Here is an 18,502-nt window from a genome sequence, read left to right on the forward strand (position 1 = left end):
GAGTCACGATGTCCTTTTAAATCTCAAAATTCATTAAGATCCGATCACCCACTCGTAAGTTATAAATAACTCATTTTTTTTAATTTTCCCTCTACCTTTAGCCCCCCAGATGGTTGAATCTGGGAAAACGACTTTATCAAGGTCCCTGACACGACTACCGATTTTCATCGTCCTAGCAAGTCCAGAAGCACCAAACTCGCCAAAGCACTGAACCCCTTCACCCAACTCCCCCAAAGACAGCGAATCCAATACGGTTACGTCAATCACGTATCTACGACATTTGCTTATTCTATCCACCAAGTGTCATCCCAATTCCTCCACTCTAAGCGTTTTCCAATATTTCTGATTTCCCCCTCCAACTCCCCCCAATTTCAACAGATCTGGTCGGGATTGGAAATAAGAGCTCTGAGACATGAATTCCTTCTAAATATCAAATTTTATTATGATCTGGTCACCAGTTCTTAAATTAAAAATACCTCAATTTTTTCTAATTTTTCCAAATTAACATCCCCCAGATCCTCCAAACAGAACGGATCCGTTCCAATTATGTCAATCACGTATCTAGAACTTGTATTTATTCTTCCCATCAAGTTTCATCCCGATCTCTCCACTCTAGGCGTTTTCCAAGATTTATGTTTCCCTCCTCCAGTCCCCTATGTCCTCGGATCCAATTCGAGTCGAAAAATGGAGCATCTGAGACATAAGATCCTTCTATATATCACGTTTCATTAAGATCAGATCACTTATTCGTAAGATAAAAATACCCCCAATTTTCCCGTTTTCCGAGAATTCCGGTTTCCCCCTCCAACTCCCTCCAATGTCACAGGATCTGGTTGGAATTTAACATAAGAGCTTTAAAGCACAAGGTCCTTCTATTGTGGATATACGTCTGTTCAACTTCCAAACCATTTAACTTAGACAAAGATAGATGGCACCAATGGAAAGAACGCGAAAATTTACCATAGAAAGTGCTAATATCTCAATCGCTTTCAAAATGGCGTTTACTTCAGTTTCACAAAAAAACGGCTGACCACCTTGCATTACTTTTTCAAAGGGGTTTTAACGTTGGTTGCGTTGCTGACGGTTTATGCATTGGAGTGACTAGGCCAATCCTGAAAAACAAAAATAAGCCAAAATCATCATGTTCGTCATATAGGCCAGGGACTGTGTCAAGTGTTTTTGCAAAGATACTTGAGATTCTGATTGTTGACCGCTTAAAAGAAAAGTGTATTATACCACCATTGTATTTCGACTTCCAGTCAGGTTTAGGTTGCTTCCATGCCCTCAGAAGTCTCTGTAATATACTCAGAGATACAGAAGCATCTGGGAGCCCTCTGGTTCTCGGAGCCTACAATGTTATGAATACTTTTGGTTTCCTTATCTGCTCGAAGGCCATGTGAGAGTTGCATAGCCTTGGTCTTAGTCTTGATGTAATTTTCCTATTGTATTACATGTAAAGCCATGTAAAATTTCATTTGAAGTTGGGAAATTTGTTTTCGGATAATGAGCTCCCTGTATTCGTCGGAATAAAGCAAGGAGCCTTCACATCACCGATTATGTACTACAACGCGTCTTTTCATGTGCAGATTGGCCTACCTATTAATTGCATTTCAAAATGGATGGATACATCAGTGTTTTATTGTGCAGATAATCTATTAAATCCGTGCCGGTCAATAGCTAGTCTTCAACGGGGTTTTGATAACCTATCTAATAGATATCTACAAATAGGACTAAATATGAATGGTGCGAAGTCCCATGTTCTCTTTTTTAATTTGCACAGTAGTTATGTGCATATTAGCGTCTGTCTAAGTGATAGTAAGGTGGCACCCACCACTGCACTAACATCTTTAGGTCTCCCGATTGGCTCTTCGATTAAGGATACACGAAAACTTTTGCTTCGGAATACTAAACGGAAACTTGAAATGCTTATGCTAGCGTGGCTACATTACAGCTTAATCCTGAACGGAAAGCCTTTTCTCGAATATATAATAGTGTGACTCTCCGACATATTCTATATTTGACCTCTTTTCGGGACATTTTTACTGAATCTGATAGGTGAATATTACGAAATTGCCACTTTAGACACGTAAAGTTTTTAATTCAGGCCCCTCAGCGGTTCAAGAATAGGTACATGGTTAACTGTTTTGGTGTGGTGGAACCGACTCAGGCCCCGGGATCCATTTTTGGAAAGGTATTTCAGTATGTAATTTGTGCATTAATATGTGCTTTAATTAATCTTTTCAAAATACTTTAACTGCATTCTTAAATATTTCACTCCCCTATTGTTTCTGAAGCATTAAATAAAAACTAAATTTCAAAAACACTTTCTCTAACTTTTTAAGATTCGCCAAAAAATTTGAAACAACGTTTGAGATATTGAGCTTTTTATACCGAAAAGACAAGTATTTAAAATGGGGAGTAGTTATTTTGAGGCCGCTGCTTCATTTGCCATTTTCTTATCCACATGCAGGAGAATAAAAAAGTGTTGTAAAAAAAGATACTTAGAGCTACCATGTTTAATAATTATTGCAACTTCTTGTGACATATAATTTGAATGTCTGGTAAAATTTTAGTTTTTATTTCTTCTTAATGAATAGACAAGTTATTTAAGCATCGTGTTAATGTTTTTTTATCTTAGTATTATTGAAAATCGTTTTGTTATTGACTTTAGAATACTTTTGAAGGTTGCATTGTGTTTGTTTATTATTTAATCACAATTTTTTGTTCAAATGGAAGATCCTATGGGAAAGTTAAATGCCAAATTTTCAGTGTAAAGAAAATAGGTTTATTGAAAAAAGGGTAAAAAAACGAAAGTATAGCTGGAAAATTTGAATTGGGAATGCAGCAGAAAGATAAAATAGAAAAATTAGTACTTTGTTACATTGCATACAATACAGATTGAAAAAATTACAGTGAGTGAACTAAGTTAATATTTCCAACAATCCTAAAATGACAGCATAATTGAAGCAACCTGTCCGTAATCACAGTCTACGACGGCAGGATCAGTTAGGGAATATGCAATTGTTTGTATAAGGTTACCACAGAAACAGTAAAAGAATATAACTAAACAGAGCAAACCTCGTAACTCTCAAACAAACCGCCTTTGATTTTCACATGGACCCAGAGCTTCTGGCGTCTAACGGAGAAGTAGAAGACATTGACATCTCCGGGTTATCAGATATTCTTGTTGAAACAAATAATATGAGCTTTGCACCCCTTCTCAATCATATTTTGCGAGACAATTTAGACAGCTTCAGTCTTGTAGTATCCGCAGCATTATCAAGTGACATCCAAGAAGATCAGACTCTCTTGATGAATACAACTTCCACTTTTCTTCTATCCAAGTTGTCTCAGCTGACGCTGTTGAAGATGTCCTGCCATCAGCATTGAATCTTCCAGTATCAGCATTATCAAGTGACATCCAGAAAGATAAGACTCTCTCGATGAAAAACAATTCTACTTTGTCTTGTATCCAAGCCTTCTCAGATGATGCTACTGATGATCTCCTGCAATTAGCAAAGGGACTACTTGACACTGAAGCCGACCAGTCCAGGTCACCTATCAGTGAAAATGAGCTTAGTCCATATACTCGTTCAACAATTTTGCGTCTTCAGTCAGCTGCAGAACCAGTTATTGAGATTGACAACGAAGTGTTTTTAATCGAAGGAAGACCCATTTTCTCTTGGTGTGATTGGGAAAGTTTAGTGCTCACTTATTACCAAGGAGCTGCGAGAAAGGCTAAATAAATCCTTCTGGTCGTTGGGATTTTAGCAGAAACTCAAGTCGCTTCAGCTGTACATCACAGCCAGAAAGCCAAAGCGAAGGTGAGTCTAAATTGCAGAAAATTCTTCCATTAGAACGAATAGACCTACAATGTTTTACTTCCCAGTTGATTCTGAACTGAAGCAGGTCTGCAAACAAACGATTTTGGAAATCCTGGGCTACCCCCCGAAATGCAACAAGATCATTCAGCATGTTCTTCTCAAGTACGCAGAAGATCCTCTCAAACTCTGTGGAATGGTGGACAAATGAGGAAAGGCTGAGAGAGAGCATGCAAAGATTTATGAAGAAGCACGAAGAATGCTGTTTAGACGACACATTATGACATTTGAGCCTTCTATGATGCACTCTAGACGCGAGCACTGTCCTAACATGAAATATCTTTCAAGGGAAATTACCATTACTTTCCCAGCAAAGGATTTTAAATAAAAAAATCCCGGAGTGGAGATTGGTCTGAATATGTATCAAGAAGAACTGAAGAAATAACATGACTCCTTGTAAGTGCCTTCTATTGATTAATATGATGCCTGGGAACAAAGCTGGAAAAGCATCAAGAGAAGTAAAAAAGTGAGGAACTCTTACGCTACTGACGCCGATCGTGTATGACAAAAAACCGAAAGGGTTTAAAGCTTCGACTTGCAGAAGATCGTTCTTCTGCCCACGATGCCGTCTTTAAAAGACACTTTTTTCACCTGTCGTCTCCTTACCTTCAACGAGTCCTTTGCATCAGTTGGGACAAGGAACGCGACTTGTCCCTCGTATTGTGTGACTTAGCACGAGGAAATTTCTGGAAGAATTTTGCGAAGAATATTGCAAGTGCTCTTCACAAATTCATTGAAGTTCAGGCTGCTCTTTGAGTGGAGGACATCATACTGTACTGTGACAACTGTATCACCCAAAACAAAATAGACACTATGCACTGCTTTGGTTCAGATTGCCGACGCCTCAGAAAGTACAATCAACCGAATTGATCTTCGTTACTTGAAAAAAAGGCCATAGTCACATGAGTACGGGCACAGTCCATGCCAACATCGAGTCAAAGATTCGTCACATCAAAGTCGCATGCTCTTTCCAGAGCCTAAACGAGCTGATTTTCCAGGCCCGGGGAGTAAATGAAATCCTGAAAAGTGCTTTGGAGATTCAGATTGTGGATGTCAGGAAGAAACGCGAAAAAAAGGCCACGTAACTTAGCCAATATTGTGCAGGTTTTTTCTGTCAGAGGCAAACAAACCATGTCCGTGAAAACTGACTTGGACGAACCTCCTCAAGAATGGGATTTCCTACAGCGAAGGTTCGACTGTCAACTTTTTCTCTCGATGATATCAAAGTCAAGTTGTGTACAGAGTGAAAACTTGCCATCGTACTTGAGAAGCTAGATCCCTTGATGACAAATCGAGTCAACCGCGATTTTTGGCAAAACATATCAAGGTCAACAGGGAGTGAAGACTTGTTGGGGTCAATCAACTAGTGTGTACTTTCTTTATTTTTTTTATCTTTTTTTATTTGAAATAAATACATTGTCCATCACTTAGCTCTTCAGTAACTTGGTGTATATCCAGCCTTGCCATACTCGCGTGAACAGACGTATATTCAACTGATCATGTAAATAAAAGACTTATATCCACCTAAACAGAAAACTAAAGAGATGTATATCCAATTTTCGTTTTTTCAGAAGGGCGTATGTTTTTCAAGATTCTACTAAAAGAGACGTAAAGACCAAATGGACAACTTCCCAAGTTCTGACATGCTTGAAAAACTGCCTATCGACTTTGGCAGTATCGAAAACCCCAAATTTAGTTTAAAAATTTTTACTATAGGCTTATTTGCTCTCCAATGAAGTGAAGTTTCTGGAATTTTTAAACCCAGTTTTCACGAAACTGTGTTTTTGGATATACGTCTCTTTCTCAAAAAACGGCTGTGGTTATAGAGGAGGTCACTTGCGGCAATAAAATGCTCAGCACAAATACTGTCGGTGCCAGCCGAGAGTTACTTCTTTCTATGCTTCAACACAGTCCCCGTAATAGCAAACGGAGTTATCACAATCGAATTTAGTTTTTGACTAGAATCAAGCAACGAAGCCATCTCACTCTCGATAAAAATTTTTACACTGCTGTTGGGTTTTACAAACTGACTTTTTGAAATGGGCGACCCACTCAGACTGTGGGATATTATCAGGGCCCTTATGGTTTTGTTTTTCAGAAAGGGGGTGAGACTTCAAAAGGTAATTAGGGTCATTTAGAATATTCTCGGTAGTAATCGACTTGACTGTCACTAGATGCTCCTGCAGAGCATTCCTATATATTCTATATTCAAGCTCGGAATGGTAATAATCTTTTACTTGGACTGTCACCAACAAGTCACCAACAACTGCTCTGAGTAAGTGGTTAGTGTCATTATGTAAACCACTCATGACGACACAAATTTCTTACATTTAGACTTCGTCTGAACTTCTAAAAAACTAAAATAAGTGGAGATTTCTTCAAATTCTATAATTTCAAGTTTCGACATAGTATTAATGTATACGAATATTGATGTAAAAGCCACATAAATTCTTCTTGAAAGAAAGATATCAAGAAATTTGGACTTAATTAGCGGTGAAACAGTTTTGTAAGTCGGTGTAATTATGAATTTATTTAGGCTGTGCAACACGTTCTCTTATTTTTTTCAATTCAGAGGTTTTTTTTCGAACAAGTAAATGGTTTACCCATGGGGGCCCCTTTAAGTCCTTTATTAGCAAATTGTTTTGTAGAAAATATAGAAACAATAGCGTTAGATTCATATTTTTTTAAACACACATTTTGGGGGAGATATATGAATGACATAATTTCAGTATGGGATTATGGGGAGGAGGAATTAGTAGGTTTTTTAGAACATCTTAATTTTTGGGAAGATGATGTAAAATTTACAATAGAATTAGAAGAGGATAAGAAACTTCCTTTTCTGGATGTTCTTCTTTTAAAAAATGAAAATAGTCTGGATTTTAAGATCTACAGAAAACCTACTAACAATAATAGATTTTTGTCGTTTTTCTCCGGTCATGCTCGCCAAGTAAAAATTGGCTTAATCTATCCTTAACTGACCGTATTTTAGAATTTGCTCTCCAAAATTCATTAAGGAGGAATTATTGTTGTTAAAAATTTTTTTAATAAGTAACCAGTATCCGGGCTTGTTAATTGACCTGAGTTTTTCGAAAAGAAAAAAAAATTTCTAGAATTTTCTAACGATATTCTGGAAACAAAAGAAAAAACAATGTTTTTTGTTATCTACCATATGTTCCAGGGTTGAGTGAAAAACTTAAAAGAATTTTACGAAATAATGGTTTAAAGGTACCTTTAAGAGGTAATAATACTTTGGCTAATTTTTATAATTCTGGAAAGGATCGAACTTCCGTAGAGCAACAATGTGGGGTTATAAAATCCCATGTCCTTGTGGAAGCTCTTGTGTGAGACGTACTAACCAGAATTTAAAAATGAGATTGCTACAACATCATAATTCTATTTCATCGTCTTTATAGCAAAATGCCAAACCTGAAGATTTTACGTCGGCTCTTTCGGAACATATTTATAATTATCCAAATCATTTTATTTTGTTTGAAAATGTTTCTATGATTTCTAGGGACCAAGATTTAAACCAAATTTTCAGGGAACAATCGAAATTAAAAAAAGATCATTCAAGAATAATTCCATAAACAAAGATACAGGTGAATTTGGATTGAATTCAATTTATGACAATTTACTGAAGTCAAATAAAGTAAATATCACCTCACCTAAGAGCTATGACCTCTGTCCACGTAATATGTCAGATAAATCTAATGAACTGGAACCGAAAAGGTCAAAGAGATTTGATTCCGCTGTTGCACTGAAAAAAATAAGAGTAATAAACTATATGTAATTAGTTTATTAGGTGTAAATTTTGTTTGTTTTTATTGATGTCTCTTAGTTTTACTGCTGATGATGAACACTGTATATGTGTTTCAAATATCCAGTTAGAAATTTTTATATCTGTTCACTGTCAATTAAAGGTTTCATCCCTATTTTGAACTGTCATACTTTCGTCATGGAAAGGCACTGTGGTCTTCGAAGTTATCAACTGATTAACGATTCAATCAAACTTTTTAGCTTTTTTCCCTCTACCCCTATCGTCTTCAGAGGCCTTTGCATTTTCAGCCATGGATTATTTGAACTTATGTCTAGGGGCAATTTGCGTTTTAAATGTCATGTGGTGTTGTTTCCGCCGATGGAGATTAAGAGGCTAGTTCAGCCATTTTTTTTTGTGATGACTGAAATCATCGAGTATGCCAGAATTTGATTCTACGCATCTCTCAAATGTAAATTCGTGAGAGTGAGAAAATTTTTAATTGATCTTCCTTAGCACGATTATTTTCTGCTAATCTTGTGGATTTCAATTTTTAAAACTATACACAGATGCTAATACAATCCAGACCATAGCGGTTCTGCAGTAAAGACATATGGATGGTGACAGATCCAGAGCCAAGTGGTGGAAGCAGCAGTAACAGAGTCGCTAGTGGAAGAAAGTATGCAATTGCACTTAGTAAAGTTGTAGTTTTAGTGTTTATGTTTGTAAGGGTGGACCAGCACGGCACGTGGGTGGTCATTTATCTTACGGGGGAAGGTGTTGTGGTTTCACTCCTATTTATTTTTTTTTACGGATAAATGACCTGCTATTTTTCCTTACTTACATCTACTTAGTTATGTCTATATTATAATTTTCAATAAGATAGAGTCTTGTTGCTAAACCTAGTGATAAGTAAGCTTTCGAGCTAAATTCTATTTTGGCTTCCTGATTCGTGACACTGAAAGATAATATTATTCAAAAGAATCTGGTGGTTTGAACTTTAATTCAGCGAATTGGCAAGGGCTAATCTAAGGTCCACCACTACGCAAAGTTCATTGATTAGAAGTAGTGATTTAGTTTTTAACCTGCATTGAAACTTAGTCCTTGCAAGTAGTTGCAATAGAGGTAGTAGTTGAAGTAGTTGCTGCACTACTTGTACTGCAAAAATTAGTACTGCAAAAATTACTAGTAGTACTGCAAAAATTGTTGCTGCACTGCTTCTTGCAGTAGAGCCAATGCCGGAACAAAATATTGTAATGAAGAGCCTCGCGGACACCACTAGTTTAACGTAAATTTAGGGTATAGTAATACCCTATTACGGTATATCCTTTCAAGGGTATGGTAAATTGATCGAACGTTCAAACGAGGCATACTCTAGGCCAAGGGTGTTACCGTTTGGGTCACCCCTAATATCTCTTACAATCTCTTTGGAGCGTAAACAGACTCCCCTGTCGAAATACTGACGACGCTATTTCAACTCTTTTTCCTACCCTGCCTGGGTTTCTGGAAAAATAATCTAAACGGTTGTAGAAAATAATTCACGTGTATTCTTCCAAAGATCACTTAAACACACACACATATATATATATATATATATATATATATATATATATATATATATATATATATATATATATATATATATATATATATATATATATATATATATATATATATATATATATATATATATATATATATATATATATATATATATATATATATATATATATATCTATATATATATAAACTTTGAAGACAGACTCCCTAAGCTTACTTTCAATGCATGTGAATTATTTTCTACAACCATTTAGACTATTTTTCCAGAAACCCAGGCAGGGTAGGAAAAGAGTTCACGTGAAATACCGTCGTCCGTATATCGACAGGCTAGCCTGTTAGTAAAAAAAAAAAAAATATTCAAATTTAGTTTTAATTATTTATGTGCAAAGAGTCAAAATCAAAACTTGCATTAATTCAAAAACGTTCAGAAATTAAATAAAAAAAAAACAAGTTTTTTTTTAACTTAAAGTAAGGAGTGACATTAAAACTTAAAACGAACAGAAAATATTGCGTATGGTAAAGGGGTTGTCCCCTCCTCAACACCTCACTCTTTACGCTATAGTTTGACTCTTTGTCACAACTCTACTTTTTTAAACTATGAAAAAACTTTAGCGTAAAGAACGAGGTGTTAAGAAGGGGACAACCCTCAAGTTTTAATGTCGCTCCTTACTTTCAGTTTTAAGAAAAACTAGTTTTTTTAAATAGTTTCTGAACGTTTTTGAATTAATGCATGTTTTGATTTTGACTCTCCGCACATAAATAATTAAAACTAAATTTGTCTATTAATTTTTTTGGCTAAATGGCTTTCTCAAAGTCTAATCGGAATATTTTGAGAAAAAAATTAGCGTGGGAGGAGGCCTAGTTGCCATCCAATTTTTTGATTACTGAAAAAGTAAACTAGAACTTTGAATTTTTTAACGAAAGTTTTCATTAGTAAAAAATATACGTGATTTACGAATTGACTTACGTAGCAAACTTCTATATTTGTATGTTTTTATTATGTATACGTGGGGGTTCACCCCTTCGTCAATACCTCGCTCTTTACACTAATGATTGAATTTAGTCCCTATTCCTTAAGAATGACTCCTGGATCACAAAAGCCATAGAATAAATAGTTGAAATTACTAAAAATACTTTAGCGTAAAGAGCAAGGTATTACGAGGAGGTGAACCCCCCATATGCACACTAATCTCTGTTCGTTTTAAGTTTAAATGCTGCTCCTTACTTTCAGTTGAAAAAACTTTTCATATTTATTTTTCGTTATTTTTTTTTAATAATGCTAGAAAATCCTGCGCCCCTTTTTTTGAAATTCTCTTCCCCCATGACAAATTCCTCCCTGGAAATATCCTCCCACGTAACCCCTTTCAAGTTCTTCTCCCCTCCCAAACCAAAAGTTCCCTGTAAAAACGTCTGTACACTTCCCAATGACCATTACTATATGTAAACACTAGTCGAGGTTTGTAACTTGCAGCCCCTCCCACGGGGACTGTGGGGGAGTAAGTCAGCCCAAAGACATAGTTAATAAATTTTTCGACTATAACGAATAAAATGGCTATCTCAGAATTTTGATCTGGTGACTTTGAAGGAAACATTAGCGTGGGAGGGGGCCTAGGTGTCCTCCAGTTTTATGGTCACTTAAAAAGGGCACTAGAACTTTTAATTTCCGTTTGAATAAGCGCTCTTGCGACATTCTAGGAATACTGAGTCGATACAATCACCCCTGGGAAAAAAAACAAACAAAAAAAAACAAATAAACAAATAAATACGAATACGTGATCAGTCTTCTGGCAAATAATGCAAAATTCCACATTTTTGTAGATAGAAGCTTGAAACTTCTACATTCGGGTCTTCTGATACGCTTAATCTGATGGTGTTATTTTCGTTAGGATTTTATTACTTTTAGGGGGTTTCCCCCCTATTTTCTTAAAAAAAGGCAAATTTTCTCAGGCTCGTAAGTTTTAATGGATAAGACTAAAATCAGCGTAAAAATGAGTTTCGGTTACTATTGAGCCGGGTCGCTCCTTACTACAGTTCGTTACCACGAACTGTTTGAAAATGTAGAATTTTGTTTTTTTCCCAGAAGACAAATCAGGGGTTCGTGTTTCTTTGTTTTTTGTTGATTTTTTTTTCCCAGGGGTGATTGTATCGACCCATTGGTCCTAGAATGTCACCAGAAGGCTCACTCTAACAGAAATTAAAAGTTCTAGGGCCATTTTTAAGTGACCAAAAAATTTGAGGCCCCCTCCCACGCTCAATTTTTCCCAAAGTCACTGGATCAAAATTTTGAGATAGCGATTTTGTTCAGCATAGTCGAAAAACCTAATAATTATGTCTTTCGGGACGACATAATACCCCAAAGTCACCGTGGAGGGGCTACAAGTTACAAATTTTGACCATTGTTTACATATAGTAATGGTTCTTACGTGTACAGACGTTTTCAGGGGGACTTTTTCCCGTTAAAGGGGGTCGGGAGGAGGTGTTACGTGGGAGGATCTTTCCATGGAGGAGTTTATCATCAGGGAAGAAAATTTCGATGAAGGAGCCGCCGGATTTTCTAGCATTATTAAAAAAAAAAAAACGAAAAAACACCTAAATTTTTTTTCAGGCGGACGTAAGGAGCAGCATTAGAACCTAAAACGAGCAGAAATTATTACGTATATAAGGGGGATCGTCTCCTCCACAATACCTCATTCTTTACGCTAAAGTATTTTTTTGTAATTTCAACTATTTATTCTACGGTCTTTGTGATTCAGGGGTCATTCTTAATGAATTGGGATCAAATCGAAGCTTTAGTCTAAAGAGCGAGGTATTGACGAGGGGGGGACCTACTCATACACGTAATAAAAATATATAAATATGGAATTTCGTTGCATAAGCTAATTCGTAAGTTACGTATTTTATTACTAATAAAAACGTTGAAAAAAAGAAAAAAGTTCTAGTTGCCTTTTTAAGTAACCAAAAATTGGAGTACAACTAGGCCTTCTCCTTCATCCCTTTTTTTTATCAAAATCGTCCGATTAAAACTATGAGAAAGCTATTTAGCCAAAACAATTAATATACAAATTTCGTTTTAATTACTCATGTGCGGTGAGCCAAAATCAAAACACGCATTAATTAAAAAACGTTCAAAAATTAAATTTAAAAAAATAAGTTTTTTAACTGCAAGTAAGGAGCGACATTAAAACCTAAGACGAGCAGAAATTATTCCGTATATGAAAGGAGTTGTCCCCTCCTCAACGCCTCGCTCCTTACGCTAAAGTTTTCAACTGTTTTAAAAAGTAGAGTTGTGACAAAGAGTCAAACTTTAGTGTAAGGAGCGAGGCACTGAGGAGGGGACAACCCCTTTCATATACGGAATAATTTCTGTTCGTTTTAAGTTTTAATATCGCTCCTTGCTTGCAGTTAAAAAACTTGTTTTTTTTTTTATTTAATATTCTTAGGCATGAATATATGATGAGTCAGAGATAATAAGCTTGAGACTGTCTGTGCAGGATTTCGACTCTTTTTAGAAGAGCATCGCCAAGTGCTGAAAACTTTGTTATGACCAAGATGGGCCTAGAATTGCACAAAGCCTCTATTCTGCTGGAGGTCCCAGGGACTTCTTGCTGTCCTAAGCCGGCCTAAATGCTTTGACTAAAAAGTTCAGGGTATTAGTTATAGTACTATATGCCCCTGTAGAACGAACGGATGAAGATACCATGAATTTTGATTACAGTTACAGGAGTAAACAAACAGGGTTCCAGGTAGAAATACTGTGTTTTTATTAGGAGATTTAAAGTCCATGTCAGTAGAAATAGGGATAGATGGAGTTATAATCTAGATAAATTTGGTGTAGGAAAAAAACAGTAATTGCTACTGATTGTTACAATTTCCTAGATATAACAATCCAGTTATAATCAGTAAGGTATTTGGTCATAAAATCGCCCATAAGTTAACATGGTATTCCGGTGATGGTAAGACAGCACACCTTACTGATTTTGTAATTTTAAACCGAAGACTTGCAGGATCAATATATGATACTAAGGTATATAGGAGTACTGCTATTGATGTTAAAAGTAAAGACCACCATCTGGTAGTGTCTAGGGTTAATTTAAAGCTGAAATTTCGGAAGGATAGCTACTTCCTGAGAATTTATGATGCTGATAGACTCCAGGATGAGAATTTGAGAGAAACTTTCCAGGAAAATTTGAGTATTAAACTGGAGAGCTTAAAATTTGACAATGCAGGAGTTGGACGAAATAACTTTAGGAGAACTATTTGTGAAGTTGCTGATGGTGTCTTGGGAAAAAAATTTTGGACCGCAGCTAGGACTAATAGTGGAAAATATGTTTAATAGAGAAGAGAAGGGGCGTGTACAAGGATTATCTGAGTGGTAGATCATATGAAAACAAAAGGAATTTAAATAAAGTGGAGAAAGGTTTAAAATATAAATTACAGAGATGTAAAGTGGAGGCCTTGGTTAAAATTGCCGAGTATCTCGAAGATGCAGATAAAAAGAATAATAATAAAATGTTGTACTGGCATGTCAATAAATTGAGAGATAGTAGTTTATTCTTGACTTGTCCCGGTTAAGGATACGAACGGGGCAATTAGTGATAAGAAAAGGGTTGAAAAGAGAAAGACATAGTAATTTGAAAGTGTGCTAAACCAAGACAGGGTTGCAGGAAAAGGTATAGAAGTATAGAGAAAAACGGAAAGATTTGAGATACTTTGGATGTGAAGGAGCATTTATTTTGTAAGGAATAATTAGCGACAGTATTGTGGTAAAGGAGTTTCTCAAACATGGCTGCTATTAGGTTAGAAATAAGTTGCTGAAGATTATGAATACGATTTTTGAAGAACAAGAAGTGCATAGCGATTTTAGAAAAATCTTAATTAAACCACAGTATAAAAAATGTGACAAGAGTGATTGTGGCAATTATCGAAGCAATAGTCTAGTCTCGGTATGTAGTATGTTATTAAGTAATATGATCATTTTTTACTGAGAAATGCTTTAGACAAAATTTTACGACGAGAACAGTGTGGTTTTAGAAAAAAAGAGGATGTTTCGACCAAATTTTCACTCTTAGGCTAATAATTGAGAAGTACTTGTGTTGTCAAATACCTTTGGTTCTTGGTTTTATAGATTATGACCAAACGTTCGATTCTGTTGAGGGAAGTGCTTTAGCAAAGGTTTTATCCTTGTATGGTATACTAGACAAATACTATAAATGATTAGTGTTATGTACGAGAATAACACTGCTGAGATTAAGGTAGGAAATGAGGTCATCAGCTGGTTTCATATTAAATCAGGAGTTTAGCAGTGTTGTGTTTTATCGCCCTTTGTATGGATCATTTGAACAGATTTTGTCTTAAGAAGCACAGGAAAGGCAATGGGAGACCACGGAATCAAATGGGAAAAAAAGTCACTCGAACTTAGATTATGCTGACGATTTAAGCATCCTAGATGAAAGTTTGAGCAAAATAAATAGATTTTTAGAAGTTTTGCTAGTTCAGGGTGCTAGAATAGGATTGAAAATCCTAAATTGAGAAGAATAAGTCACCAAGGCAAGGAATAAGTGACGATGAAAAGGTGACGTTGGACAACGAAATGATTGATCAGATTAACAGTTTCACTTGCCTTGGTAGTATCATCAGTAAAGACTGTGGGAGCAGTGTAGATGTTAAAAGTAGAACAGCCAAGGCAGGAGGTGTTTTTTCATAGTTAAAACAAGTTTGGAAGAATATTAAAATAAATATGCAAACAAATGTTAGAATATTGGAATCTACAGTGATGACAGCTGTCAAGTATGGCTCTGAAGCATGGGCACTCCGAAAAGCAGATGAAGATTTGCTACCCGGCTGACTAACCGTATTTCAAACAGTAGGCCATATGAAAAGTTTGGTTCAATCCCGCTTTCTAAGGCTATAATGAGAGAAAGGCTGAGATGGCTAGGGCACGTTCTGCAGATGAAGGATAATAGATTGCCAAAGATTGTCCTTTTTAGCGAACCATCTAGGGCTAAACAGAAAAAAGTTCGTCTGCGAGTAGGGTGGGAAGATGTCATAAAGAAAGGTTTGAATGAAATGGGAACTTCCTCAGAGGCTGTAAAGAGGGAGGTTTTCTGTAGAGTGGGATGGACGAAGAGCGTGCATAGCTGTGTTTGCCTCAGGTGGCTTGGTACTGTGGTGAGTTGTTAGTAGTAGTAGTAATAGTTGTTGCTTTAAAACTAATTCAAAAGGCAACTGCGTGCATAACCTCATAAGAAACCTCAGCATTCTATCGAGAACGACTGGGGGTATTAAGTTGAAACTTTCAGGGCTATTACAATAACTACCTCCACTCTTAAAATTTAAACAAATCAAAAGAATGTAAATGTATCCAGGTTCTCAAAAATTATAAACAAAGCTTTGGGAATGACATCAACGTTTATTTGTCAGGTCAATTTAAGGAGGTATAAAATTAAAGTAAACAATACTATTTGTGCAGGGATTAAAAATTGTTGTAAAGTTTCCCTAGAAAAAACTATGACAATAACCAAACGGAAATTAATTTAAAAGCTTTTCCCGCAAAACAAGTTTTTCAAAGAAAAGTAAAGACCCCCACTAGGCCAAAAATAAGCAGAATCAACGTCAAATAATCTTCCAAGCGTAAAACTACCACAAATAACCATTAATAAATAAATGAAACCCAAAACAAACAAAAATTACAAAAAATGACCGAGTCAGACTCAAAACGAGCAAAAGTTAGCATGAGTAGGGCTGACAATCCCCATACCTTTGCAAACCAGAACATAATTTATACTCTACTGAAACCAAAATATTTTGAAAGTTTTCACTTTTTTTACTTTAATAAAAGAAAAATTATTGAAACTTTAAGGAATAAATGCCTGTATATGTATATGACAAACTTTTTTTTCAGCTAAGTGCAAATTATGTTCTGCTCTTGAGAAAGCATGAAGGTTGTCAGCCCTACTCATGTTAATTTTTGCTTGTTTTGAGTTTGACTCTGTCATTTTTTTGTAATCCAATTAAACGTTCCCTGTGTTTTAGCTGTTGTTCTTGAAGAACTGGGCAGAAAAGTCCAGCTTTAAAGTAAAGGACGGCAATTGAGGAATGAATAGCGCCCATAGTTAACAACATAATTCTTGTTTATTTTAAGTTTTAACGTTGTGTTATACTTTAATTTAAAAAAGCTTGCTTTTTTATCCTTTATTTTGGACAATTTTTCAAATCATGCCGGGGAAAATCACTTCCCTTATCCATGAAATATTTCCCCAGAAAATCCCTCCCCATGAAAAATTTCCTTCATGAAAATATTACTCCTGCTTATTAGCCTCCCTTCTCCAAAAATTTCTCCCAAACTATTCCTTCCTCGCTGAAAATTCTCCCCCGAGAACTCCCTCTGCAAAAATACTTCTAAATTTAGTTTGACTTTTTTAATTATTTTAATTTCTAATTGTTTTTTCAGTGATCGTTGTGCCGAGAATTCTTCTCTCCCTTTTGCTGTGAATTTTCCCCAGAAAATTTCTTTCTCCCAAGGAAAGATCCCCTCTTAAAAATTTCACGGAAACTTCTCCCCGTCCGAAATCTCACCTTTACCCCCATCCTGAAGGAAACCAGACGTTTTATCTATGCTGAATCAAAGGGCTATCTCAAAAAAATCTCTGTATTTCCTAATAACAAAAAATAAATGCAAATAGGCAGTAAACTGCACAACTTACTGCCCCTGTTTTTAAATATCTGCCGGAAAATTTCACCAGAAACTGTTCTCTTCACGGAAACTTCTCCCCGTCCGAATCTCACCTTTACCCCCATCCTGAAGGAAACCAGACGTTTTATCTATGCTGAATCAAAGAGCTATCTAAAAATCTTGATCAGATATTATTAAAGGTAAGAAAAAGTGGGGGAGGGGGCTATAACGGATGCTGATTTAGCTGGTGCTTTCAATCATGCAGAAAATTTAGGGTCTATTCTTATCAAAGCAAAGGAAAAATTAGGAAAACAGTTTAAAAGGATTCTTCATTGATTTGAATCAATGGTGGAAGACTTAGGCTAAAAATAACGCTTCATGGGATTATCAAAAGGATACACCCAGCAATCTTAAAAAAAAAAAAAAAATAAGTAAAATTCACAGATACAAACGGTGGAACAGTACTCTTTTTCTGCCTTGGTTAGACTGTTTGTTAGACTTGGTGAGACTTGGTTAGTCTCAAAAATAGGTTTACTAGATATAAGGACATACTCGGTAGACTTTGAAGCCTTGTAACGACAAGTAAACTCCTTTCTCCAGAAGATTTAAAACGTTTCAAAAAGCTTGTTGGATTTTATCAAACCGATTTATCCGGGGTTGGGTGGAGTAGTTAAACGGCAGAATCGGAGATTTCGTGCAACAACTTCCAGTTTATAGTTGAATCAACCTCAAGCGCTGTAGGAACCAGCCTACAAAATGCTGTTTCAATAAACACCCTATATGCATGCGACAGTAGCTTTTTCTCCAATGTGCATATGCTATTGAAGATTCTTGCTGTCAGTTTCAACCAGTTTTGTCATTTTCAGTCTCAACCAGCACGGCTGAAAGGAATTTTTCCACGTTAAAAACAGTGAAAAGATACCTAAAGAATTCAATAGCAAAGAATCGCTAAACGCCCTTGCAAATTTTAATGTTCACAGAGATGTTTCCTCAAAAGCAGAAGAGGTGATAAATATTCTGGAAAGAGCCAAAATATACACTCCCCAATAACCATTACTATATGTAAACACTGGTCAAAGTTTGTAACTTGCAGCCCCTCCCCCAGGAGGGGCTGCAAATCAAAACTTAAAACGCACAGAAATTACTTCGTATATGAAAGAGGCTGCTTCCTCATCAACGCCCCGCTCTTTACGCTAAAGTTTTTTACTGTTTTAGAAAGAAGAATTGAGAGAAAGAGTCAAACTTTAGCGTAAAGAGCGAGGCGTTGATGAGGAAGCAGCCTCTTTCATATACGAAGTAATTTCTGTGCGTTTTAAGTTTTGATGTCACTCCTTACATTCAGTTGAAAAAACTTGTTTTTTTTATTTAATAGCAAAAAGAACGCATTTAGTATAAGTAGAATAATTATAATATATTACAAGATGAGAGAAATACAAGGATTTTTTTTCATACAAGGAGAATGAAAGGGCAAAGGATAGTTGTACAATTCTTAAAAAGAGAATGAATTGTGAGAGAATAAATAAAAAATAAGAGAATAAATAAAAAGAGAATAAAAAGAATAGATTTTGATTTTCAAAATTCTTTTGTCTAATTGATTAAAAGGAATTTTATTTACTCATTGTTATTTCAAATAAT

Source organism: Artemia franciscana, chromosome 9 (genome assembly GCF_032884065.1).
Source record: "Artemia franciscana chromosome 9, ASM3288406v1, whole genome shotgun sequence".
Taxonomy (NCBI): Eukaryota; Metazoa; Arthropoda; class Branchiopoda; order Anostraca; family Artemiidae; genus Artemia; species Artemia franciscana.